Source organism: Sciurus carolinensis, chromosome 4 (genome assembly GCF_902686445.1).
Source record: "Sciurus carolinensis chromosome 4, mSciCar1.2, whole genome shotgun sequence".
Lineage (NCBI taxonomy): Eukaryota > Metazoa > Chordata > Mammalia > Rodentia > Sciuridae > Sciurus > Sciurus carolinensis.
Genome location: NC_062216.1, coordinates 96,315,410 through 96,340,669, shown reverse-complemented (window position 1 = coordinate 96,340,669; position 25,260 = coordinate 96,315,410).

The following is a 25,260-nucleotide window of genomic DNA, read 5'->3' as shown; positions in this document are numbered from 1 at the left end:
CAAACTGTCTTCCAAGGTGGCTGTTCCCTGTTGCATTGGGAGTTCCTCTGCGTTCTCACCAGCATTTGCCATTGTCAGTGTTCTGAATTTTGGTCATTCTAATAGGTAAGCTGTGGTATCTGACCGTTTTAATTTATATTTCCCTGATGACATATATGTGGAGCATCTTTTCATAGGCCTATTTTCCATCTTTGGTGGGGTGACTATTAAGGTCTTGGACCCATTTTTAAACTAGGTTTGTTTTCTTATTGTTGAGATTTAATAATTTTTTGTATATTTTGGATCACAGTTCTTTACCAGTTAGGTATTTTACAAATATTTTCTCCTAGTCTGTGGCTTCTATTTTCATTTTCTTGACAATGTCTTTCACAGAGTGGGAAAACATAATTTTAATGTAATACATATTATCAAGCTGCTTCTTCCATGGACATGCTTTTGGTATCAGATAAAAAATTATTAAGTTCAAGATTATTTAGATTTTATCTTCTATGGGTTTTATGAATAGTATAATATCTGTGTCTGGGTTGTTTTTGTTTTTTATTTTGCTTTTTTTTTTTTTTATGTGGATGTCCAGTTCTTTGATCACCATTTGTTAAAAAACACTATTTTTTTCCATTATAATGCCTTTGCTACTTTGTCAAAGACCATTTGACTGTATTTATGTGGGCTTATTACTGGACTCTCTTTTCTGTTCTGTTGATATATTTGCCTGTTCTTTTGCCAATACCACATCATCTTGATTACTATGGATTTACAGTAAATTTTGAAGTCAGGTAGTTTCAGTTCTCCAATTTCATTTTCCTCCTTTAATATCATGTTGCCCATTTGGGGTCTTTTGCCTCTATATATAAATTTTAGAATCAGCTTATTGATATTCAAAAAATTATCTTCTGGGATTTTGATCAAAATTAAATTGAATCTATAGATCAAGTTTATTGACATCTTGACAATATTGAATTATCTTGTGCATGGATATGAAATCTCTTTTCATTTATTTACTTCCTTTTGGTTTCTTTCATCAGAGTTTTGTCTTCTTTTTCATGCCTGGTTTATAGATCTTGTACATATTTTGTTAGGTTTCTATGTAAGTATTTCATTTTTTGTGGGTGCTAATGTAAATGATATTGTGTTTTCATTTCAAATTCCACTTGTTCATTGCCAGAATGTAGGAAAGTGATTGACTTTTGCATATTGAGCTTATGAGTTCCAGGAGTGTTTTTGTACATTCATTCAGATTTTCTACATAGATGATTATATCATCTTCAAACAGATAAATTTTATCCCTTTCTTCTCAATGTGCATATCTTTTATTTCCTTTTCTTGTCTTATTGCATTGGATAGAACTTCCAATATGTTATTAAAAAAGTAGTGGTGGGAAGCGACATCATTGCCTTTTTATGATCTTGGTGGAAAAGTTATTGTCTTATCATTGAGTAGGATGTTAGCTGTAGATATTTTTGTAGATGTGCTTTGTCAAGTTGAGGAAATTCCCCTTTATTCTTATTTTACTAAGAGTTTTTGTAATGAATGGGTATTTGATTTTGCCAAATAAATTTTCTCCATCTATTGCTATGATCATGTGATTTTTCTTTTGATTTTATCTTCTGTGGGCTTTATAGTTTTGTGTTTTACATTTAGGCCTATGTTTATTTTTGTTGAGTAGTACAGTATCTGGGTCATACACATTTGCTTGTGAGCATGCACCTACTTATATAACATGTTGGCAGTAGCCTTCTTTGGCCCTCAGTCCCACATGGAAGGTTGGAACCAGCTGGAGATAGATATTTCCCTTCCCAGGTGAGTTAAGCTGTGATAAAACCCCAGGAGTTTAGGCTCTGGTTAAATAGTTTCTCCTGAGGAAAGATCTTTTAAAAAGAAAGCAGATTGCAAGAAAATGCATTGGTGTATTTTAAAATGGTTTCTCCGCTCCCTCCCCACAGTTAGAAGAACAAGAGGTTTTTTCTCTCTCCAATATTTACTGTGAAAGAGCCAGATGGTAAAACTCCAAAGTATGTATGTGTGTTGGTGGGGCATCTCACCACAGGGTCTCCCTGGAGTTTTTTTAGACTTGTCCATACTGAGCCTCTAGCAATTCAGTAATTACAGCTCAGGTTTTCCTGACACTAGTTCCTGTGGAGGTTTCTGCCCATGGGCTTCTATTCTGGTGAGTTGTGATTCTCTGCATTTGTTGTTGATCTCTTCAGTTTTGGGGTCAGCAGTGTGCCCTGCGACCTCCCTTCTCTAATGGCTTTAAGAAGAATTGATTTTCCAGTTTTTTCAACTTTTTACTTAGAGTTGGTATAGACTGGTGACTTTCAAGTTTCCCATGTACTGAATCAGAAACTGGAAATTCAGCAACTTCCTCTTGGGTCAGTATAATTGAAGCCCATTTCAGTCACCCTTGGAAAAATAAAGATCATAAGTAATTTTCAAAGATTTTATTTCTGGGGAGGATTATTTTTCTGATGTAACTGATATATGTATGTTGACTATGTCAACATTTAGATAGTTTTCTAATAAATTATTTCATAATATGAATTTTGGTACACATGGAGTTAATGATTTTGGGACAATTCTTTTCTTAAAAATTCAATTCTTCATACAAATCAGTTTGTGCAATTCTGAATTTAATTTTAAAAGTAAATGTGTACAATTTTATTAATGGTTCTTCTGATATTTTCAGTAATTTGTTCAAGATACACAAAATGGATCATTATTTGTACAAAATTTAAAATGTAATCAATTGCTATATCTCCAATTTAAAAAATTTTAAACTGTCTTCTATGACAATTGGTTTATCTGAAACTTTGTACAAAAATAGTTTTTTTCCACATAATATGATTATTTAAAAGTCTATGCCTTATTTGCCTTTCAAATAATTATGTCTCTGGATATTTGCTTTTCAACATTGTAGCAGTTTTCTAAACCAGCAATTCTAAATTCTGAAAAATTCTTATAACTACCTTGTACTATTGAAATGTCCATGTGTAAACTTTACTTCATAATAATTTGCTAAGTTTATTACCTGACTGTAGCAGTTACTGTCCCACCACTCAATTCAAGAGTTAATACTTGTGTAGATGGGAAAGGTGCAGGCTCTGGCAAGCTGGTTTTCCATTGCTGGCCTCAGCCCTGTCCCCATGTGAAGTTTCTTTTCTTTTTACCTTACCTTCCTCCTCCGCTGCCTCCTCCTCTTTATAACCACTGCTACAACTCCTGCTACTTCTATGCTGCTAGCTTCATCAATTTGGCAGCTCAGGCTGCCCCCTTGCAGCCTTGTGGCATCTACGACTGCTCTGAAGCAAGTTCTTGCATATTAGGTGGTCAGTCTTATTAGTCCTGAACCCTGCATCTGCAGGCATTGCTACTGCTGGACACAATGACTTGCACACATGCTTCCTGGTATCCCTCCTCTGCTCAGGGCATGCTCAAAGACAAAATTATTAAGAATTTCAATATTGCAACAATAAACCAAGTACAGGACACTTTTGAGTTCAGACACCTGCCATTTTGATAATTGTTACCCATCCTATGTCGATGGCAGGTGACTACTTAGTTGTTGGCTGGTAGGTGGCTATCTTGGTTGTAGAACCATTCTTTAGGACCCTTTTTGGCTGAAGCCTGTTTTGATCATAGTGAGCATTTTGGTGCTTCCTGCTGGTTCTTACTTCTTCCTGAGCCATCCAGGTTTGACTTTTATAAGGTTCTTTAGGGATAGATGTAGCTTGGTTGATGGATATTCTGTGCTTTCTGCTGGTACAGAGTTTGCTTAGATCTCATTGAACCATTCCTTTTACCATCTCACTCTTGTGCTCCATACAAATCTGACCTTCTCTGTTCTTCAGTCATTGGGCCTCTGAACTACAAATTGTGGTTCAGAGGGCTCAGACCCTGGGAAATGGATTTGGGGTCTTGGCAGGTGGAAGAAGATGCAAGGTACAGTTGGGGTAGTAAACAGCTTTATTCAGAGGTAGCAGCACCCCAACCTTCAGCTCCAGTCCCCTGAGTTCTTCCATAGACTCTTTTTTGTGCAGGCCAAAGAAGGCTACTGCCAACATGTTACATAAGTGGGTGCATGCTCACAAGCAAATGTTTATGACCTTGAGTATATATGCTGAATCAGGGTGCTCATGACCCTGATTACATGTCAAAAATAAAGGCTGCCAGAAGCCTTGGCAAAGAAGCCTAACTGTAGCCATCTTGGACCTGCTATATAGCAGGTGATTCTTTTTCTTTTCCAAACCCCTTCCCCAATCATAATTCTTGGATCTGTAAATCTGATCTGATTTGTTCTAGAGACAAGAAATATCCAACCCCTGCTTAGTCCTGGTACCAGATCTAGCCTCTTTTCCATTTGAGCCTCAACATTAGGCAAAACACTCATTTCTAATTCTCTACCAGAGAGGCAGGGAAAAACAGAAGAACAACAGTGAAAATTCCAGATTCTTTCTTCTGTTAATCTTGGCTTGCCGTCTGCATCATGTGGTCTTTCTTACTGACCCCAATCTTCAGCGGACCTTGACATGTTCACTCCCCAAGTCTCTCCAGGACACCTCCTGGTGCAGCCTCCACTGAGAGCCTTCCTTTCCTGCTGTCTACTCTCCTTCTCCTTTCTTCCCACAACACTTGTGTGGTTTCAGGAATGGTCCTCCTCGTTTCTATCACGTCATATTTCTTATTCTATCCCCACAGCCCCTATAAGCAAGCTGAGATCTCGAGTCCCTGGTATCTTCCTTTTCAAACTACAAAATATGATACAAATTGTAGTGGAAAAGTATAAGATGCTATAGTGATGTACAATGAAGTGCCTTGTTTTACTGAGGGGATATCATGGTTTTTGCTCTGGGACAGTGACCAACACAGTAAGGAGTTATAAATAATTGAGTAAGTAGTAAAAATTTAAATTGCAAGAAAGTTCCCACAAATTTAATATGATCTATTTGCTAAATGGAAATATCATATGAAATGTACAGAGAAAATCAGTCAGGAAAGAAAATTATAGAAGCAAATAATTTGGTTGAAAGTTGCTTTAAAATTCATCCAGAGCCATGACTCATAACCATTTAGGGATCTCTCTGAAATTCTGATGGAAAAATATTTCAGACAATTGAAATGGGACCCTCAAAAGGCTATGGACCCTAAATCAATGACCCCTGGTCTGAAAGCATTTACCTATAATGCCTGCTTAGATGTAGAACTACACTGGAATTTTCCAAAGAGAGTTCTGGCTTACCCAGAACAGCAATATTCTGAAATACCTGCTTTTATTCAATACATTTCAAAGACAAGATGTTTTCCATAATAAAAAAAAATCAAAAGTCAAACAAAATCCAGAATGTATTCTCTTGAGCCTTTAAACTAGTTTCTGTTTTCCAGGAGATGCCTAATAGGACAAATTTCTAAAGCAAGACAGACCAAAGATGTTTCAATATTTGCAAAGAAAATCAACATTGTAAGCCAAAAGTAATGTCCCAACAAAATTTTATCCTGATTCCTCTGAGTAAGCTAAATTTCTTCCTGTTGTAAACTGGAATATGGGATGGGACAAATGACTATTTTGCTAAAATCATGTTCTTTTGGTTTAGTTCTGCAACTGAGAGAAAAATTAATTTTTAAAAAGCATATGGAATAAGTGTTGAAACCCAGAAGAAGAAAAATATTTAAAAGCAGCATTGGTTCCCCTTATCCCATTAATAGAGAATTAAATTCTTTATGTCATCTATAATAAACAGAAATAACAAGTATGAAGGGAGAATACATGTTTGAATATTTATAGAAAATATTTGGACTTAGGTTTTAAGACTATAGGTTTTTCAATCAAACTGCCAAGTTTTAAATGATGACTTTGTCTTGAGTGATCTTATGCATTTGTACCTGAGTTCTTAGAACCTTGGGTTGTTTCCTGTAAAATATCTACTGGATACACTAATATATAGATGAAAAGAAATAATCCATGTGAAGTGCTTAGCATTATACCCGACACAGTAAGAAAGAGAGAAATAAGCAAGAAAGTGCAAACAGAAAGGAAGAAAATCATTAGAGGCATTGAAAAGGAGTAGGGCAACATGTGGCTATGTAGAAATAAAATCAGGTGTATCGGGATAGAAAGTTTTGATCTCCAAAGGATAGTGGAAAAATAAAACCTGGGAGAGAAAGCAAAGAAATTATCAGTTGCCTGAATCTGTTTATCTTTTCTTTCTCCTTTCTTTTGAGGAATTCAAATGCTGGATGGTAATAGAGCCAATCACAAGGGGATGCTATTTTTGTGGCTGTTTGTTCACTTACCAAAATGTGTTTAAAATGTAAAAACATTTTTAGATCTTCCATTTTTTAAAAATAATGCTTTTAAAAAAGTAACTTAACCTTAATTCTTGACTGTATGATTACCCATAAGATTGGTTTCTTAAAGTTGGTACGTTATGCTAAGACATGACGTTCATAAAACATAAAATTAAAAGTATAAAATACCTCAGCATCATCATTTGGGGGAAGAAAATGATGTGAAAGATGAATACTCTGTAGCATGAGGGTAGATCATCTTTAATAGACATGATCATTTGAGGCTCCTACAAAAAGGGTCAATGATACGATATGATGAGCGAAAGGGAGGTTGTATTAAAGTGTTTGTAGCACATGGGGAAGATCTTCAATTCCATGGAGTTCAATGATATTCTCTTCCCCTCCTCAGCCAAGAAAACTGAGTTTGTAGTCAATTTCCATTATTCTCATTGATTCTCCTAATTTCCACTGAACAGTGTTTTTCAGTCAGCAGCTGCCGCAAGGCTCGCTGGCTTCTGACTGAGCTCCTCCAACACAGCCCGCACCACCTTGCCAGGGTCTGCAGAAAATCTTCATGCTTGTGAGGACACAGCGGATCCCTTGTAGTCACTGTGGCTGCTTCTGCTCCCTGCTGCCTACCAATTAGTCTGCTGGCTGCTTTCTCCGCCATCACTGGAACCGTGTTCCTATTTCAGGGATCTCAGGAACCATGTGGAGAGGAACCAAATGGCACAAAGGCCCAGTATTTATCATTGACCAAAACTCTTAGAAAATTATTTTCAGATTAAGAAATATTAGACTGAAATATCTTACATTATCTTATGTTATGAGTTAGAAGGGGATAGGATAAAGGATTGTTAAAAGAAAAACCAAGTTTCTGGGAGTTCCAATGTTGCATTAGCACTCTGCATTTCTAGTCTCTCAAACTTGCTGAAATGGCTCTGCATTATCTTTCATGGTTTAATACCAAAAGTTTAAATGCATTGCTCTGGGATGTTTGTGTCATTGGTTTAACTCAAGCTGCAAACTGCAAATGGCTCTATATTTCTAACATTGCCATAATGAAGTGAGGAGGACTGAATAGTTGGAGCAGATGTGGGAGCTGTTCAGAGATGTGCGACCCCGAGGCAGGACGTTAAAGAGGTGCTGAAATTCCTCAAGCACTGGACAGAATGCTCTTGGACTCATTATACAAAACAGTCCTATGTCAGCTACCTCATTTCTGGAAGGCTCTTCATGAGAGGACACCATTCTCCAATATAACAGAGACTTCCCCTCAAAAAAATAAGATGAGGAAGAAAACCCCCAAATTAGCCAGCTTGCTCATTTCGGGCCGTTCATCTTACACCAAGTGGAATCACTACCAACAATAGCATGTTGCTCATGCAAAACACTTTTTTGGTAAAGATACTGGCAAAAACATTCAGGTGTCCGAAGAAGTCAACACCTCAGTACAAAAGCTTAATGCCTAACATGTGCCCAGCATTAATGAGAATCATTCTTTTCAACCCTATTCCTTTCTGTTAGCAATGGGGTCTCTTCCAGTCCCCAGACCTCCATGGGAACCACAACAAAAACGCACTCTGGCAGAAGCTGAGCAAGATACTACCTGGATTTTGGCACAAAGAGAAAACAGAGGACCCCTGGAAATATTCGTCGGGCCTCACTGAGTGCTGCTGCCAGGTGTCATCTGGTTCTCATTCCAGCCTTACCCGGCATTTCTCTTATCGGCTATTTCTCTCACTTTTTTATTTATTTATTTTATTCAGTGTTGGAAATGGAACCTCGGGCCTTGCTAGGCAAGTGTGCTACCACTGAGCTACATCCCCAGTCTCTCCCACCTTTTAGAGAAATATGAGCCTCTTACGGATCCTGAATTTATCAATGGCCCTCTACTCTGAGGGAAAAAACTCCCTCCCAGGGTGCTAGATGAATGTGATTCAAAATGTTGGTGCTGTCTGGCCAAAGTAGAGTACCAGGAACCAGATATATCCTCCACCAAAAACAACCTTCCCCAAAACAAAATACACAAAATAACCGTTTTCAAGACACTGAAGATGAGGCAACCGAGGGCCAGTGATCTCAGGAGAGATGGAAAACAATAAAGGTGAGTCCTATTATGGCTTCAGCTCTTTGCTTTGAGAGAGTTTCTGGGCTCCAGTACAAAGGCAGAACTGAGGTGGATTCTGTGAAGTGAGATGCAAGTGAGAGCCCAGGAGAGCCAAGGCAGCTAGAATTCACAAGGCAAGAGAGGAGAGAGCTGCTGAGAGAGAGGGAGACAATTCAGAGACCTGCACAGGCCCTACCCCTGCCTTGGGAATTCAGCACAGAAGTTGAAGAAAACTACCCAGGAAAGAACCAGCACAAGGAGTGGAGGGAGTAGAGCCTGGTGCTCAAGCAAGACTGGGAACAATGCCTTTTCTCATCAGCCCAACTGGAAAAAAACTCAGTGCATGGAGCATGGGGTAGAGCACTCAGGAAGATCTTAATAGTGCAGAATAATGGGCCCTAGACTGGGCAGAGTTCCAGAACTGCCTAAAAAAATCATAAAAGTTAAGCCTGAAACAGCAATCTGTTTCAAGCAACTTAACTGTATACTAAAACAAACCCCAAGAAATAGATAGGAATACAAAAATTTCCATCATCCAACAAGATAAGTTTTGTAATGTCTGGCATCTAATCAAAGACTATGAGGCATGCAAAGAGACAAGAAAATACAACCCATTATGCAGAGAATAATCAGTCAATTAAAATCAACCCAGAACTGACCCAGATATTAGAATTAGCTGTCAACTTGGAACAAAAATATAGAGAGATGAATTTTCACATAAAGGATATATTTGGAATAATACACAAGAAGTAGAATTGCAATTCAGGACACACAGAGACTAGGGTGTCCTATGGTATGTCAGGAAAACAAGGAAATAGTAGGGTTTTAGTCAGGAAAGAAGTCATGTGAATTGTTTTGAAAGAAAGTTCACTGGCACTAGCAGCATCTTAGTTCATGGTGGTAGAGAGTTCATGTTGGTGCTCAAGTGTCATCTCAGTGATGCCAGAGGCTGAAGCAGGAGGATTGCAAGTTCAAGGCCAACCTGGGCAATTTAACTGGCTCATGTCTTCAAATAAAATGAAGAGAAAGAGCTGGGGGTGTGACTTCGTGGTAGAGCTTTTGCCTTGTGTGTATGAGGACCTGGGTTCGTTTCCCCATCCTGCAAAATACAAAAATTAAAAGAATGATAAAAACTAACTCACTAATGAGTTGGTTGGTGAGTGTCAGTAGTTGCTAGGTCAGATTTCTAGTCTTAGAGTTACAGTTTCCTGTAGTTTTGGATTAGGCTTGGGAGACAGTTGTTAAAACAGGAGTAGGCAACCCAAATGTTTTCCCTATGGCCTCTTGATTCTGACTTAGTTGGGAGTGATAGTTTGTGCAATCAACTTTCACACAGCTGAAAAGGATATTGAAGCAGTTATTGTCTAATAGGAAGCTCATCCTAGCAGCTTTATTCATAATAACTAAAAACTGAAAATAGTCTATGTGTTTATACAGATGGATAAACAGACTACTTAGCAGTTAAAAAGACTGCCTAGGAGATACAGCACATTAATGAATCTTAGGAACACTTTGCTAAGTGAAAAGAGTGAAGCATTAAAAAGTACAGCATATCATATCATTCTACTTATTTGGAAGCCCCAAATAGATAGAATTCAGTGGTTGCTTCTGGATTGGGGGAATCAACTGAAAAGAGCATAAGGGAACTTGGAGGATGAAGAAGTATTTTTCTATATTAGTAGGGATGTGAGTTACAGGAGTGGGTGTGTTGTAAGAATGGATCGCTAGTGGAGATGCAAATTGGTGCAACCTCTCTGGAAAGCAGTGTGCAGAATCCTCAGAAAACTTGGAATGGACCCATTTTTGGACCCAGTTATCCCACTCCTCAGCTTATATCCAAAGGACTTAAAATCAGCATACTACAGTAACACAGCCAATCAATGTTTACAGCAGCTCAATTCACAAAAGCTAGATTGTGGAACAAACCTAGATGCCCTTCAACAGATGAATGGATAAAAAGACTGTAGTATATATGCAAAATGGAAAATTGTTCATCCATAAAGAAGAATGATATTATGGAATTTGTAGATAAATGGATGGGATTGGAGAATATTGTGCTAAGTGAAATAAGCTAATCCCCCAAAATCAAAGGCCGAATGTTTTCTCTGATAAGTGGATGATGACATATAATGGGAGTGGGGCAGTAGGGGATGAGAGAAGAATGGAGGAACTTTAGATCACATAGAGGGAATTGAGAGGGAGTGGGGTATGAAAACTGGTGGAATGAGACAGACATCATTACTCTATGTACATGTATGATTACATGAGTGGTATGACTCTACATCATGTACAATCATAGAAATGAAATGATGCATCCCATTTGTGTACAATGAATCAAAATGCAGTCTCTAAAAAATAAAAAAAATAAATAATTAAAAAATGACAAATACTATGCTGCAAAAATACTTGTATAATAACTAAAAAGATATAAATATTGAATATCCTTTTTAAAAACGTGAAAAGCATGCAAAAGACAATATAGAAGATATAAAAAAAAGAATGGATTAAATTGTATAAATGCGATATTTCATGATATAAAAATTCTTGTTGAAATAGAAAAATAGTCACATCTTTTCTTTTTTTTATTTTAATTTATTTTTAGTGTAAACAAATGGGATACATGTTGTTTCTGTTTGTACATGGAGTAACAGCATACCATTTGCGTAATCATACATTTACATAGGGTAATGGTGTTTGATTCATTCTGTTATTTTTTCCTTCCCCCCACCCCTCCCACCCCTCTTTTCCCTCTATACAGTCCCTCCTTCCTCTATTATTCCCCCCTTTCACCCCCCCTTATGTGTCATCATCCGCTTATCAGTGAGATCATTCGTCCTTTGGTTTTTTGAGATTGGCTTATATCGTTTAGAGTGATATTTTCCAATTTCTTCCATTTGCCTGCAAATGCCATAATTTTATTATTCTTTATGGCTGAGTAACATTCCATTGTGTATATATATATATATATCACAGTTTCTTTATCCATTCATCAATTGAGGGGCATCTAGGCTAGTTCCATGATCTAGCTATTGTGAATTGAGCAGCTGTGAACATTGATGTGGCTGCATCACTGTAGTATGCTGATTTTAAGTCCTTTGGATATAGGCCAAGGAGTGGGATAGCTGGGTCAAATGGTGGGTCCATTCCAAGTTTTCTAAGGAATCCCCACACTGCTTTCCAGAGTGGCTGCACTAATTTGTAGCCCCACCAGCAATGTATGAGTGTACCCCACATCCTCTCCAACACCTATTGTTGCTTGTATTCTTGACAATTGCCATTCTAATTGGGGTGAGATGGAATCTTAGTGTAGTTTTGATTTGCATTTCTCTTATTACTAAAGATGTTGAACATTTTTTCATATATCTGTTGATTGCTTGTAGATCTTCTTCTGTGAAGCATCTGTTCATATCCTTAGCCCCCCATTTGTTGACTGGGTTATTTGAATTCTTTGTGTAGAGTTTTTTGAGTTCTTTATATATTCTGGAAATTAGTGCTCTATCTGAAGTATGAGTGGCAAAGATATTCTCCCACTCTGTAGGCTCTGTCTTCCCATTACTGATAGTTTCCTTTGCTAAGAGAAAGTTATTTAGTTTGAATCTGTCCCAGTCATTGATTCTTGCTTTTATTTCTTGTGCTATGGGAGTCCTGTTGAGGAAGTCTGATCCTAAGCCAACAAGTTGAAGATTTGGACCTACATTTTCTTCTATAAGATGCTGGGTCTCTGGTCTGATTTCAAGGTCCTTGATCCATTGTGAGTTGATTTTTGTGCAGGGTGAGAGATAGTGGTTTAGTTTCATTCTCTTGCATATGGTTTTCCAGTTTTCCCAGCACCATTTGTTGAAGAGGTTATCTTTTCTCCATTGCACGTTTTTGGCACCTTTGTCTAGTATGAGAAAATTATATTTATTTGGGTTTGTGTCCGTGTCCTCTATTCTATACCATTGATCTTCTTGTCTATTTTGGTGCCAATACCATGCCGTTTTTGTTACTATTGCTTTGTAGTACAGTTGAAGTTCTGGTATTGCGATACCCCCTGCTTCATTCTTCCTGCTAAGGAGTGCTTTAGCTTTTCTGGGTTTCTTATTTTTCCAGATGAATTTCATGATTGCTTGGTCTATTTCTGTAATGCACATCATTGGGATTTTAATTGGAATTTCACTGAATCTGTATAGCACTATTGGTAGTATGGCCATTTTGACAATATTAATTCTGCCTATCCAAGAACATGGGAGATCTTTCCATCTTCTAAGGTCTTCCTCAATTTCTTTCTTCAGTGTTTTGTAGTTTTCATTGTAGAGATCTTTTACCTCTTTGGTTAGATTGATTCCTAAGTATTTTTTTTTTGAGGCTATTGCAAATGGGGTTGTTTTCCTCATTTCTCTTTCAGCTGTTTCATCGTTTGCGTATAAAAATGCTTTAGATTTATGCATGTTGATTTTATAGCCTGCTATTTTGCTGAATTCATTGATGAGGTCTAGAGGTTTTCTGGAGGAGTTTTTTTGGATCCTCTAAATAGAGAATCATGTCATCAGCAAATAGTGACAGCTTAAGTTCCTCTTTTCCTATTCGTATCCCTTTAATTTCTTTGGTCTGTCTAATTGTTCTGGCTAGAGTTTCAAGGACAATGTTGAATAAAAGTGGTGAAAGAGGACATCCCTGTCTTGTTCCAGTTTTTAGAGGGAATGGTTTCAGTTTTTCTCCATTAAGAATGATGTTGGCTCTGGGCTTAGCATAAATAGCCTTTACAATGTTCAGGTATGTTCCTACTATCCCTATTTTTTCTAGTGTTTTGAGCATGAAGGGGTGTTGTATTTTGTTGAATGCTTTTTCTGCATCAATTGAAATAACCATATGATTATGAAAAAATCATATGAAATCATATGAAATAACCATATGATCCTTAAGTCTATTGACGTGATGGATTACGTTTATTGATTTACACATGTTAAACCATCCTTGCATTCCAGGGATGAACCCCACTTGATCGTGGTGCATGATTTTCTTAATATGTTTTTGGATATGGTTTACCAATATTTTAAGGATCTTTGTATCTATATTCATCAAGGATATTGGTCTAAAAGATTCTTTCCTTGATGCGTCTTTTCCTGGTTTGGGTATGAGGGTGATATTAGCTTCATAGAATGAGTTTGGTAGGGTACTCTCGTTTTCTATTTCCTGGAATACTTTGAGAAGTATTGGAATGAGTTCTTCTTTGAAGATCTTGTAGAACTCGGCTGAGAATCGGTCTGGTCCTGGGCTTTTCTTGGATGGTAGATTTTTAACGGCTTCTTCTATTTCATTGCTTGATATTGATCTGTTTAAATTGTGCATGTCCTCCTGGTTCAGTTTGGGAGGAGCATATGTCTCTAGAAATTTGTCAGTAGTTTCTATTTTGTTGGAATACAGATTTTCGAAGTAGCTTCTCATTATGTTATGTATCTCAGTGGTGTCTGTCATGATATTTCCTTTTTCATCATGAATTTTAGTAATTTGAGTTTTCTCTCTCCTTCTCTTTGTTAGTGTGGCTAAGGGTTTGACTATTTTATTTACTTTCTCAAAGAACCAACTTTTTGTTTTGTCAATTTTTTGAATTGTTTATTTTGTTTCAATTTCATTGATTTCAGCTCTGATTTTAATTACTTCCTGTCTTCTACTACTTTTGCTGTTTTTCTGTTCTTCTTTTTCTAGGGCTTTGAGCTGTAATTGTAGGTCATTTAGTTGTTGACTTTTCATTCTTTTCTGGAATGCACTCCATACAATGAATTTTCCTCTCAGTACCGCTTTCATAGTGTCCCAGAGATTTTGATATGTTGTATTGTCATTCTCATTGACCGCTAAGAATTTTTTTATCTCCTCCCTGATGTTTTCTGTTATCCATGTTTCATTCAATAGCATATTATTTAGTCTCCAGGTGTTTGAGTAATTTCTGTTTTTTATTTTGTCATTGATTTATACTCTCAGTCCATTGTGATCTGATAGAACACAAGGCAGTATCTCAATTTTTTTGCATTTCCTGAGGGCTGCTATGTGGCATAACATATGGTCTATTTTCGAGAAGGTTCCATGTGCTGTTGAGAAGAAAGTGAATCCGCTCGTTGATGGATGGAATATTCTATATATGTCTATTAAGTCTAGGTTATTGATTGTGTTATTGAGTTCTATGGTTTCTTTGGTTGGTTTTTGTTTGGAAGATCTATCTAGTGGTGACAGAGGTGTGTTGAAGTCACCCAGAATTATTGTGTTGTGGTCTATGTGATTCCTGAAATTGAGAAGGATTTATTTGATGTACAGGGATGCACCATTGTTTGGGGCATAAATATTTACTATTGTTATGTCTTCCTGATTTATGGTTCCCTTAAGCAGTATGAAATGTCCTTCTTTATCCCTTCTGACTAACTTTGGTTTGAAGTTCACTTTATTTGATATAAGGATGGAAACTCCTGTGTTTTTACTGAGTACATGTGCATGGTAGGTTTTTCCCCATTCTTTCACCTTTAGTCTGTGGATGTCTTTTTCTATGAGATGAGTCTATTGCAGGCAGATATTGCTGGGTCTTTCTTTTTAATCCATTCTGCCAGTCTATGTCTTTTGATTGCTGAGTTTAGGCCATTAACATTCAGGGTTATTATGGAGATATGATTTGTATTCCCAGTCATTTGGGCTTACTTTTGGTTTTTAATTTGGCTTGGTTTCTCCTTTGAGCGGTTTTTCTCTAAGGTAGTTCCTCCCTTTGTTGACCTACATTGTTGCTTTTCATTTCCTCCTCATGGAATATTTTGTTGAGAACATTCTGTAGTGCAGGCTTTCTATTTGTAAATTCTTTTAACTTTTGTTTATACTGGAAGAATTTTATTTCATCTCCAAATCTAAAGGTTAGTTTTGCTGGGTATAGGATTCTTGGTTGGCAACCATGTTCTTTCAGAGCTTGAAATATGTTGTTCCAGGCCCTTGTAGCTTTTAGACTCTGGGTTGAGAAGTCTGCTGTTATCCATATTGTTTCCCCCTATATGTAATCTGATGCTTTTCTCTCGTGGCCTTCAAAATTCTATCTTTATTTTGAATGTTAGGCATTTTCATTATAATATGCCTTGGTGTGGACCTGTTGTGATTTTGTGCATTTGATGTTCTGTAAGCCTCTTGTATTTGATTTCCATTTCATTCTTCAGGTTTGGGAAATTTTCTGATATTATTTCATTGAATAGGTTGTTCATTCCTTTGGTTTGTATCTCTGTGCCTTCCTCACTCCCAATAATTCTTAAATTTGGTCTTTTCATGATGTCCCATAGTTCTTGGAGATTCTGTTCATGATTTCTTACCATCTTCTCTGTTTGGGCAACTTTATTTTCAATATTAAATATTTTGTCTTCATTGTCTGAGGTTCTATCTTCCAAGTGGTCTAGTCTTTTGGTGATGCTTTCCATTGAGTTTTTTATTTGGTTTATTGTTTCCTTCATTTCAAGGATTTCCACTTGGTTTTTTTTGTTGAAATGATCTTTTGCTTCCTGCAGTTGTTCTTTCAGCTTATTGGTATTATCATTAATTGCCTGCATTTGCTCTCTTATCTCATCCTTTGCTTCGCGAATCATCTTAATCATGTGTAATCTGAAATCCTTTTCTGACATTTATTCTAACATACTGTCATTGGATTCTATTAATATAGAATCTAGATCTGTTTGGATCATTTTCTTCCCTTGTTTTTTCATGTTGTTCATGTATCTTCCCCTCTAGCAGTGCGGATCTGGGGTATTGCAGATTTCCCCCTATAGGCTTATAGTGGCCCTATAGGTTTCCAAAACCTTTTCTTTAAGGGGAGATCAATATTGGCAGTGCCCAATTCAGACACTATGCAATCCTAGACCAAGTAGCCCCGATGAGGACAATAACAAAATTGTCATAATAAACAGAATGAGTTCAAATATTATCTTCAGTAAAACAAACAGATTTGCAATAAGGTCTGCAGTTTCTAATGGAGGACAAAGAGGATGCAGAGGGATGAAAATGTGGTTGTTAATGGGATAAGAAAAGAATATACAGAAGTTCTAGATAATAGAAAGGGTTTGAGTGTAATCAAAAGAAATTGGATGTTACAATGCAAAAAAGGGAGAAAAAGACTCTGAGGGAACAGGTAAACAAAAGGAGAAGACAGCAAGAAAAGTAAAGAAATAAAAACTTAAAATTTTTCAATAAGGAGAAAAAAGAAAATCTACAGTATAACAGTCATATAGTAATGAAACCTCCCAGTCTTCAGTAGCCTGATACATGAGAGGTACCTGACAATGAGCTTCAAGTCTCCAGCAGGCATCTAAGGATGGGATTTGCCCCACCTAAAGATGAGAGCTATAGCTTCCAGGTTTATCCAAGTTGGCCGCTCTGGCTTCCAAATGTGTTGGCAAATGGGGAGCTGCGGCTCAGGGTGTGGATGTGGTCAGCTGGAGGTCCTGGAGGCGGGGTGCGGTTGGTCAGGCAGGGGTCCTGGAGGTCAGGTATGTTTGGTGTGGTTGCGGGATCCTGAAGGCCAGGTACAATCAGTTGGTCAGGGGTCCCAGTGATAGGGCGCAGTCAGTTGGTCTGAGGGTCCTGGCAGCAGGGAGCAGTCAGTCAATGTGAGGGTCCCAGAGGTAGGGAGTTATTGGTTGGGTTGAGGGATCCTAGAGACGGGGCTCAGTCAGTCTGGCCAGGGGTCCTATGGGGCCTGGTTGTTGTCTCAAAATGGCAGCAGCCGCGTGTAATGAAACCTGCAGGTACTGTCACAGTGAACTTCCCGGCAACAGCAGGCAGCTGGTGCTCCACTGGTGGTGGGCGATCAGTTTGCTGACTGTTGTTGGATGATTGGGAGGTGAACCTCGTGCGTTGGGTGATGGATAGGTGTAAGGCAGGCGATGGACAGGCAAGAGGCAGGCAAATGGCAGATGATAGGTGCCTGACAGTGAGCAATCTGCACTCAAAAAAGGCATCGATATGCTGGCAGACTGCAGGTGGTCACAGCAGACAAATGGGATAAACAGCAGGGGATCCATAAGCAGCAAAAACTGCCTCACCAAGAAACAGATATCTTCTGCTTGAAACTGGAGTTATGGAGTGACAAGGAATGCAGCCTCCCTCTAGTCTGCCATCTTGGATCTGCCCAGCCACTTCTTTTAAAAATAAAGCAAATGGCCAATAACAAACATGAAATGTGCATAGTATCATTAGGAACCATGATAAAATAAAGCAGAACTATGGTGAGATGACATTTTGCACCCACCAAATTGTTGATATTTTAACATTAGTCCGTGTTTGACATCTCTTGATCACGTAGTCTGTTGACACAAGATAGTACATTGAGGCAGTCACTTTGGGAAAATTTTTGGCTTACCTGGTGATGAAGAAGTTCATTTCCTGTGCCCTGGAGTTCCATTCTTAGGAATATTTCTTTAAAAATAAAAAGTCTTGATTATCAGAGATCTTGTGGGATTGTGTTCATAACAGCACTGTTAGTGTTAGGGAAAAAAAAACCCTGAAAATCTAAATGTTTATTTATAGGATTAAAGGTATATAGTAGTATAGTCAGGCATGTATTGAATACATTCACAGGAAATAGAATTTGGTGAAATTGAGTTACATGAATATCATAGATGAATCTCGGGGGTGTCTATGGTATGACTTTGTCTAAGCACATGTCTCAAAACCTTATAAAACTAAACTATATGGTGTTTAGAGGTACATACATATGGTAACACAATTCTAAAACATGGAATTTGATGGACATAGAATCAGAAAACACATGCAATGCAAAGTTATTCACTGTATTTTTGTTCTTTAACCTTGATATTTGCAGTACTAAAATTCTTTCTGTCCACTTAGTATTTAACACAACATTTAGTAAAAAACAAAAAACAAACAAACAAACAAAAAAAGGTGAACAAAAAGAATACAGAAGAGTAGGACAAAGAATGTGAGGTAAGCTCATATATATATATGTATATATATAATTTTAAAAAATTACTGATAAAATCTTTATAAAACTCAATTATAAATCTGCCTTTTATTAATGTAGGAATTCCTCTTTTAGAATAAAATCACCATGTAATAAAGGCAGAACTGAAAGACTGTTAGTGAATAATGTTGTTTATAAAATAATGGACCTGGATAAATGTCAAGGTATTATAAAAAGTATTACTTATTCCCAGCTCATAATTAACTCTATGCCCTGTGGAGGCAAGATGCTCTAGTATAAAGGTTTTTGGCATTTCTATAAAGATGTTCATTTGATCTACTATTTCTCAACAGTTGATTATGTGCAAGTAGAATTCATCCTCCCAGTATAACATTTCAAAGTCATCAGAAGCACACAAGAAATGACTTTCAGTGGGGGTGAGTGGAGGACAGCATATGAGGTCCCATTTTCGAAAACCTAATATTCAAATTCAAAATGTTATTCTGTTCCTACTGAATACTAATGTGTCCTCAGTGCATTCATGTGTTTAAACATGCAAGTGCTCTCTGGAAGAACTGTCTCTGAATCTGAATAACAGATTGCCTATGAAGGGATGTAAATTCCATTCTGACTTCATGAACTTTTGCAAGACCAAAGCCATCATATGCAGATCTACCTGCATGAATCAATGTCTGCCTGAATTGCCAAGTATTGACCCAAAAGGAAGAGAAAAAATCATACACTGTGTTCTGGTTCATCTGACACTGCTTCATAAAAACACACAGTGCTGTCTCAGGGGACACCCAAGCCTACAAGCCTGGGAGAGCTGCCCTCTGGGTCTGCCAGGCAAGAGCTGGCAGAACATAGGAGGTGCAGGCGGGGAAGGGAGAAGCAGCTTGCCTGGGAAATGGCTCAGGTTTTTGTCCTAACCTCTGCCTGTTGGATAGATGTCTTTGATATTCTTACTATAATTTAAAAGCAATTTACATGAAAGCTGCTTTCAGAGTCATACAGGATGTTTAAATACAGTATTGATCTTTTAGTAACAGGGATTCTGCTACTTCCTGTAGCTTCATCTAAATAAACTCAGAGTAGCTCTCCCTAGATTTGAAACGAAGACTTCTTTCACCCATTCCTGATCCTGTCAAATTGAGGGAGAAACAAAGCAGAATGTGAGTCAAACCTGTCCCCGCATGAGGACCTCTCGCCTTGCTTCAGGCATGTTCGGAACCCCTACACTTTTGCTCAGCACACCCTACAAACTTCACAGTGATTTTTGAAACCATTTGATGCTTTTATTCCTTAAAATCTTAAATCATCATCTTAGTTATGTGGGGGGGCCCACCAAACACAGCAGTCTCAAGTTATGCTGGAACATTCACTATCAACAACACATAAAGAAAATCCCTTGGAACTGATCGGAAAAGGCTAGAAACTCATGTCACTTAAGGCAGTATCATCAATACAGAAACATTCAGAAGGGGACATGTGTTTTTACTGAGAATTAAAAATAGACTTAGATAATTTTCCCTTTACAAAAGCTACTGACCATGTGATTAGTAGTAAAAGTATTAAGGAGACAATAATGCAGGTAAACATGATGACAGGGAGCAAACACAGCCTCAGAGGAGGCGCTACTGAGCACAGCTGGGTATAACTTGGCTGTTGCTGCTGCTTCCAATTAGGCCAAGATTATTTTAAAATGCCATCAAATTGCATAACATATCCAAGTATAGCAAAGAAGCCATAATGCACATCGCAGGAGTTCTGCCTCTGAAGAAACCTACCTGCTTACTTATTGAGCCAGCAACAGCACTGCATGATCAAAACAAAAGGGAGACAGAGAAAAAAGGACTGGTATTATAGCCCCAGACCAACTGTCTGAAACAAAGCCTGAGAGTTCCCTATTGTACATAAGGCTGAGGATTACAATGGAACAGGAGCTACAAACCAAGGTAGAGAGTTTGGGGACTTGGGGAGCAGAAGCATAAAACTTGATCAGAGGCATATTATAAAAACATTTACCAAAGCCAGCTTCAGCAACAGTGAGCTACTAAGCAACTCAGTGAGACCCTGTCTCTAAATAAAATACAAAATAGGGCTGGGGATGTGACTCCATGGTTGAGTGCCCCTGAGTTCAATCCCTGGTACCAAACTAAACCAAACCAAACCAAACAAAAACAAAAAAATATATCGCTTTCCATCCAAATTGCAAGCTGCAACACAGCATTACCTGACCACAGAGACTGCTAATGATCTCGCAGTTCAAGAGTAGAAAGCCTGTTAGAAGAAGTGACTTTATTAAGATTCTAGAGTTTTCATTACAGAAACCAAATAATTTCTTGTGGAAGTTATAGCGCATACAATAAGAAAAAAGCACAATGTCATACCTTAAATGTCAGGTTTGATTTTTAGCTCCAGTCCCTAATCGGTTGGTTCAGGAAATAGTATTTCATGAGGTACAAAGGAAAGAAGGCAGATGCTTGGAGATTCTTTAGATTTGGAAGGAAACAACCAATAATGGACCAGGTTCTCTGAGTTCAGGTGAAGGTTTAAAATCTCCACCAAAAGGCCTGCCCCAAATGTCTGAAATCAGGAAACCTGGAAAGAGCCTGAAAAATCATCCAACACACTTTATTTTATAAACCAGGAAAAAGAATACTGAAGGGATTAACTGAGATACTAGCCCTTGGGACTTGGACTTTGATTTTCTTACTTCAAGTCTTTCAAATCTACTCTTTTAACCCATTCCAGTTCAGCAAAGCAAAGACTCTGGAGTACACATCCAACTCTACTTGCTAGTGGTAGCCTTATTCAAGTTACTTCATCTCTCTTTTAATTAGTTATTCTTTTTCAAATCTGCAAAATGATGATATCTAGATGCATAGAGTTCTAATGAGGATTAAATGAGTGAAAGTAGGGAAAGTATTGTATGCATAGTGTTATGCTCTACAAGAGCTAGAAAACATAATATTTAATATTGTTAATTAATTGTAATATTGTTAGTTTTCTTCATGAAGAATAAAATGGCAGGAAAGTAAATTATTATTACAAACAATGCTTTCAATTTTAAAAGGTAGTAGCAGAGCCTTCTCCATCAATAATGCCAATGCATAAAACTGTGAGCATTCTTTATTTCTTCACAGTTGCATGGAGATCAGAAATTGTTTTCCTGTCAAAAAGTCATAGACATTTATTAATAATATTCGCTAAAAGTTTAAGGTTGGGTGGGGTTCGGGGGAAGGAAAGGGAAATTAATCGACCATGCTCTGTAAGATCAAAGATGGTGGTCAATTGAAGCAACAGGGGAACTTGATTCTGGGAATATGCTGGCTTTCCACAAAGATTGGTTAAGGATTGTGCTGGCTTTTGTTTAGAGATTACTGATGAAGGTATTTGTTAGGAAAGGGGCACACTTCAGTAGAGGTCATGAAAGCTGTCAGAATGAACAGCCTTCACCTATGTTAATTTGAGTGTGGTCATCACTTGGCAATGTTTGTGTATATCAAAGCATCATGGTGGCTGGGCATGGTGGCATGCCTGTCATGTCAGCCTCTCGGTAGGCTGAGGCAGGAGGATCTCAAGTTCCAGGCTAGTTTCAGCAATTTAGAGAGGCCCTAAGCAACTTAGTGAGACTCTGTCTCAAAAATAAAATAATAAAAAATTGAAAAGGCATGGGGATGTGGCTTAGTGGTTAAGTACCCTGGGTTCAATCCCTGGTACCAAAAAAAAATTACATTATAAATCTTAAACATATATAATTCTTTTTGGCAGTTATACCTCCATATATCTGGGATTGGGGGGGAGATGGCATTGTGTCAATTATGTTACTTTTTTTTTTTTTTTTGTGGTGCTGGGGATTGAACCTAGGGCCTTGTGCTTGCAAGGCAAGCACTCTAGGAGCTGAGCTATATCCCCAGCCCTATGTCACCTTTATGCATGTTACCTTCATGCACTTTGAAGAACCACTGTGGTGTCATCTGTTCTTTACTGAATAGCAATGATCTTAAGCTAAAAGTTCTATCATATGACAATTACCACTCAAGAGTTTGTTATCTGATGGAAACACTGTTGGTATGACACAATGGAGTTCAAGCAATATATTTGAAAACAAATTTAAATACGGGAACATTTTTACAAACACAATGGAGTTCAAGCAGTATATTTGAAAACAAATTTAAATACGGGAACATTTTTACAAACACATCTGAACAATTGCCAAAGTATATCATACTGGTAATTTAAAAGCTAGCACTCTGTGAAATACTGGAGCTCATTAAGCTGGGTGTGGTGATGCACACCTGTAATCTCAGTGGCTCTGGAGGCTGAGGCAGGAGGATTGCAAGTTCAAGGCTAGCCTTGGCAACCTAGCCAGAACCTAAGCAACTTGGTGAGACCCTGTTTCAAAATAAAAAACAAAAAGGGCTGGGGATGTGGCTCAGTGGTAAAGTGCTTCTGGTTAAATCTCCAGAACTGCTCTCTCCCCAGTATTGGAGCTTATAAAAACCTACTAAAATAATCGCGGAACTTTTAATGTTTAGTATATTTTGTTAGAATTCAGTACTATAGCAACTCTTTATCTTTATGTACAAGTCACTTGTGATTCCAAAAAACAAACAGACAAAAACCAAATAAGAATCTATGGTTTCCTTGAACCTGATTTTCTTACTTTCCATCAACTATTAAAATATCTGCCTATATATATATATATATATATATATATATATCTGTCTGAGTATATAGACTTTGCAATGCTTTGATGGTATGACATAATGGCTCCTCAGTGTCTTTTGAGAACACCAGAAACTTCTTGACCCTTCGCTTCTCAGTCAGCCTCATCTGCTCCACACAGACAGTCTGGGGTCACCTAGTAAGCTATATGAGCAGGTACTTAGGACACCCCACAAGGCAAGCCCCATCCCACCCCATCAACCCCATCCACCCCACCCACCCCACCCACCTACCAAATGAGAAAAATTCCACTCAATGTGTTTATAAACAACTTTGTAATCAGATCAATATAGGGAAACTATTTTAATTTCAGTTTTTATGTAGGCATTGTGTTATTTTGAAAACAAAATATTTTCTGATCTTTATGCCTCCTGCCTCTATCTAATAAATCACTGGCTAGGAAAAAGGAGTGTTATTTGGAATTATACTTTGGAGGAGACATGCTTGGGGCTTCCATGCTGAATGACTTATAATCCCCTAATGGGAATACTCTCTCAATTCTATAACTTTGTCTCTTTTTCTCTTTTCTTCTCTTTTCTTTTCTTCTCTCTCTCTCTCTCTCTCTCTCTCTCTTTTGCAGCACTCTTAGCTTAAACGTCTTCCCTCTAATTCTTCACCTAGAAAACTCCAACTCATTCAAAAATCAGGAATTATTCCTTAAATTCTGCCAGTGACACTTGCTGTTGGGTTAATAGTGTGTTGTTATCAAGTTACTGCTTCTCAATCAGAAGTGTGCTCTTTACTGCCCTGGTTGTGATTCATAGCTGGTCCCTGCAAATGTCTTTTTTGCCACTTGGCATGATGTTCACCTTTGTCGGTAGAGGGTGCTAGAGGACACCGCAGGAGAAAGAGGCTTTTGCTAGTTCCCTGTGTGTGTCTTTCTCCTACGTCTGGAGCACTTAGTTGGCGGGCTGGATACTCAGGGGCGCACACCCAGGGTGACTTCCTGGCAAGTTCTGTCAGCACTTGCATGAGTTCTGTCCTGCTTTCCAGCATATCCAGTTGCACTTCAGGGAACTCTGCCATTCAGTGGGCCTGTAGACTTACCTTCTCCACTGAGGAATGAATCTCAGCCTTGGATGGAGGGCTTTCTTCTAAATTTGTTCTTGGCTTTGGCACTTAACCTCAGCCCTAGGTGTACTGAATGCTCCCCAGATCATGCTGTTCTTAGATTTTTTACACTTCTAAATTCTTATGGCTACTTCCTCCCAGGAATTAGTTAATCATTTTTTGTATTAAACATTTCCTGTTCAAAGTGCTGTGTGGCTCCTGCCTCCCTACTGGACCCTGACTAATTCAGGTATCTTGTCCCCCAACTGCCTCTAATTAAACTGTGTTTGTAAGTGCCTGTTTGTACCCTGTGACCCTGTTAAGACTGACAACTTTCTGCTGGTATCTCACCTTTTCTCCCCAGCTTGCTCTCCCTGCTGCCTCACAGTGTTTTCCCCTAGAGATGGACCATTCTGGTGGCCATCGATGAATTTTCATGACTTAGACTTATTCCCAATGGGAACCATTGACAGAAAACCAGGGAAAAGGAGGGTCGTGATGCCAGGGTATTTATTTCTCTGTTTATTCCCTGAAAAGGACCTTGTCCGACTGGGTTCATTATTGCCTCTCTCAAAGAAACATTTTCCACAACAACTTCTTCCAGGTGTGACAGCCACACTCCTTGGTCCTTTCCCTTTGTACATAGGAGAGAAAATAGCTCCTCTGTTGTTGTGCATAGGGTTACTGCACTACTCTTTGAGGTACACCTAGGGCCCTTTCCAAATGATGTGTGTGTGTGAATACACCCTCCAGTGCCTGAATATATTTTCTTCCTTTTTTTTAAAATTTATTTTTATTGTACACAAATGGGATACATACTGTTTCTCTGTTTGTAAATGAAGTAGAGGCATGCCATTTGTGTAATCATACTTTTACATAGGATAATAGTGTTTGATTCATTCCGTTATTTTTTTCCCTTCCCCCCCACCCCTCCCACCCTTCTTTTCCCTCTATACAGTCTCTCTTTCCTCCATTCTTACCTCCTTCCCACTCCCCACTATGTGTCATCATCCACTGATCAGGGAGATCATTCGTCCTTTGGATTTTTGAGATTGACTTATCTCATTTAGCATGATATTCTCCAATTTCACCCATTTGCCTGCAAATGCCATAATTTTATCATTCTTTATAGCTGAGTAATATTCCATTGTATATAAATACCACAGTTTCTTTA